This window comes from Notamacropus eugenii, chromosome 5 (genome assembly GCF_028372415.1).
Source record: "Notamacropus eugenii isolate mMacEug1 chromosome 5, mMacEug1.pri_v2, whole genome shotgun sequence".
In the NCBI taxonomy this organism is placed as follows: domain Eukaryota; kingdom Metazoa; phylum Chordata; class Mammalia; order Diprotodontia; family Macropodidae; genus Notamacropus; species Notamacropus eugenii.
The window spans coordinates 263,313,329-263,316,762 of NC_092876.1; the positions used below are offsets into that span (position 1 = coordinate 263,313,329).

A 3,434-nucleotide genomic window follows, 5' to 3' on the forward strand; every position below is an offset into this window, starting at 1 on the left:
AATTACCACAGAGAAAAAAAGTGGGAGAAATATTAATAGTATCTAGTATAGCCTTTTTTTACACTGGACACACAGAGCATGAATAATAACTAAATAACAAGATAAAGTAGAATCTCAATTTCAGGATACTTCAGGGAATCAAACCTAATCATTATTCCTTACATGAAGCATTTTGGGGGGGAAAGAGATGATATCAGTGGAATAGAATTATCAATCAATAATTAAGTATAAAGCTCCTACTATTTGTCAGGTATTATGCTAGACACTGGGGATACAAATAGAAAAAAATGAAAAAAAATCCCTATTTCCTGTAAGCTTACATTCTAAGGTGGTCAACAACTAGTATACACATGCACACGCACACACGTACACACACACACACACACACACACCACAAGCAACACAAAATGTAAGTTACTTTGGGAGGGAGGGAACTGGCAGTTGGGGCCATCAGGAAGCGTTTCATCAGAAGATGGTATTTAATTTTGTACCTTAAAAGAAAACAGGAATTCTCAAGCTGGAAGAGATAGATCTCTTCACTTTTTTTGCCCCTTATTTCCAAGGCTTTGTTGAACAGAATTACAGGGTTGGTTTGGAAAATGATGGTTCCAATTCCTTTCAATCCTTTGGCATGTTTTATTCAGGGATGGAGACATACATACATACACACATACACACTCATACTCAGTGATGAAGACATACACATGCATACCACAGCTACTAAAAAGAGTAGGTCCAGTCTATATCCATTTTTAAAATCCTTATTCGTAGACCCAGTCATGTGCACAAGACTTATAATCGACAGACTTTTCAACCTTTAACTGTAGACTGATCTCTTTTCCACCACTTTTTATGGTACCACTGCTATGAATAATGTTCCTGCAAACTTGAATGCAGAAGTCCCCATGAATGGTGCCTGGCTTGTATCAACTAGGTTGGTCTCTCCTAGCATCCCTCTACCTGTCTTCACCAAATTCAAGCTCTCCCAAACCATGGTTACAACAAGGTCTCAGTTCATATATTTCACAAGCCCAGGGTAAAATGGCTTGTCTTTCAGGTCAACATAGTGCTGTTTCAGATGTTCCTCTGAGTCCCTAAGGTCTCTACCAAAAAGGCAGAATTCCTTCGGCTCAAAACCTTTGATGATGTCCCCGACCAGACCCAGCTGGACACTGTCGGGCTTGATGGAGATGAAGGTGCACTCAGTGTCGGACATGGTCCAGAGAAGTTCAGACTGGATCAGGAGAAATGGGTGGCTGTGGCTGCAGGAGAGGTAGTAGCTCTCTTCCCTTTTTTGATAATGAACCTGAGGTCAAGTTGGGGTTGGTGATTTTCCCAAGGTCATACAAGTAGTAACCATCAGAGGCAGAATTTCAACCCCACATCCTCTGACTACTGAGTCAAGGCACTTTTTGCAACACCATATGGACTTAAGGCTTGATTTTTTTTATTTTTATATGTATTTTTAACCATATAGAAATGGAGAGAAAATATTGATAGTCAACAGTAGTTCAAATGATAAACAAATGTGAATGTCATGAGAAAAGTGAAAGTAAGAACTGAGAAAAATAGTCTACAAGTATGATATTTTGATAGTTAATTTGTAGGACATAATCAGAAAACAATTCATTTCCTTTAGGCATAGTAATTTCACAATAGCTAGCTGAATGAATGAAGCAATGAATGCCATTCAGAAATGATCTAGAAGTTCTATCTTAACAAACAATTTTAACATCTAACCTTGTGCCAGGATTGACAAAAAGGAGCAAAACTGACACATTTGTGATTCATCTTTTCTTTCTCAAAACCTTTGGTTTAGGAGGTACTAATAAGTAGTAAGATGACTAAAACATTGTGAGCAGGAGTGAGAAAGGCACAAAATGAAGTAATTCACATAAATAAATAATCACCCCTTATAGAATACAAAAGTGAGTTATTATTGTGTGAGGTCATTATTGATCACTAAGATAATTTGTAAATGTGAGGAAAAATGTTCCATAGTAGTACCAAATTGTGTCTTACGTTTCATTTCTCTTATGAAATTCTACAGTTCTTAGAGCATCTTATCCTTTTATTTCTGAGTTCTAATTTTTATGGTATTCATATATTACAATTGGGAAGCTGCTCCTTCTGGACCCAAATGTACCTGGATTCATAAGTTGAGGGAGACTTGTTATAACCTCCTCATAAGGAAAGACAAAATCTGAATTTCATATCTCTATCACTAGGTGCAAAGCTTTAACTCTCAAAATTAACTCTTCATTTTTTATTGCTAGTATCAGGAATAAAATATCATTTTTACAGACCACGGGATTGGCTCAAATGTAGTAATTTTATAATAAAAAGTTTGAGAGCCTTGCAGATTTGTTCATAGAATCCCCAAACATTATTGAGTTATTAATATTTTCTGTGTCATAGAACCTTTGCCAGGCTGGAGAAGACTATGGACTTCTCATAATAATGTTTTTAAATACAAAAAAAATACATAGGATTATAAAGGAAATCCATTACATTGAAATAAAGATGTATTTTTTCCCATTCAACTTTGTTTATCCTCTGAAATCCATGCGTGATGTTCACCCCAGGTTAAGGACTCATAATCTAACAGCACTGCTGAGTTTTGATTTAAGGAACTCCTCTCTTCAAGAAGTCTATGAGGATAACAAGAAGTCTATAGGGTTTAGAGCTGGAAAGGACCGCAGAGGTTATTTTACATTTCAGGAAACTAAAGATTAAGGTATCAACAATGTCAGGCAGTGCATACAGTGGAAAGTGTGCAGAATTTTGGTCAAAGGTCATATGTGAATACCAGTTTCACTACTTACTACCTATATAAACATTGGTAAATCGCTTTAACCTCACTTCCTCTCAGATCTTCAGTTGTAAAATAAAAATGTTGACTTAAATGCTCTCAGAATTCTCTGGCACATCTAAGTCTGTGATCTACAATAACTGCAGTTCAACCAGCATTTGTTAAAGGTGGCTACTGCATTCAAGGCACAAGTTCTGGGGATGCAAAGACTAGGTATCAAGAGAATCATTTCAAAATATTCATTTGAACGACATATTTTAGACACAAGGGGGATACAGTGACTCTTCAGTAACATACAGAAAAGTGTTTCTAGTCAAATTTCATAATTTCAGGCATTTCTCTGCATTTTGTGACCTCACCAGTTGGTTTAAACATATATTAAACATACACTTGTGTTAGTCATTGTAGGTGCAAAGGTGAAAATAGCTGTGTCTGACCTTAAAATCAAATGAGGGAGAGAAGTACAAATAAATGTGTTATCAGGTAGAATGTGACCAGCTTAAAGGAGGATTTTAGAGGAAATGGTAGGAAAAATGAGAAAATAGAAATTACTTTAGCTATGGGGGTGGGGCAGAGAAGGTTCTATGGAAGTAGAGGCACCTGAGCTGATCTTGAAAGAACA

At 36.4% G+C, this 3,434-nt stretch overlaps 1 pseudogene; it reads right to left on the reverse strand.

Moving 5' to 3' along the window:
- Positions 1-761: 761 nt before the first annotated feature.
- LOC140509140 (nucleoside diphosphate kinase B pseudogene) lies at positions 762-1,216 on the reverse strand (annotated as a pseudogene).
- Positions 1,217-3,434: the final 2,218 nt, after the last annotated feature.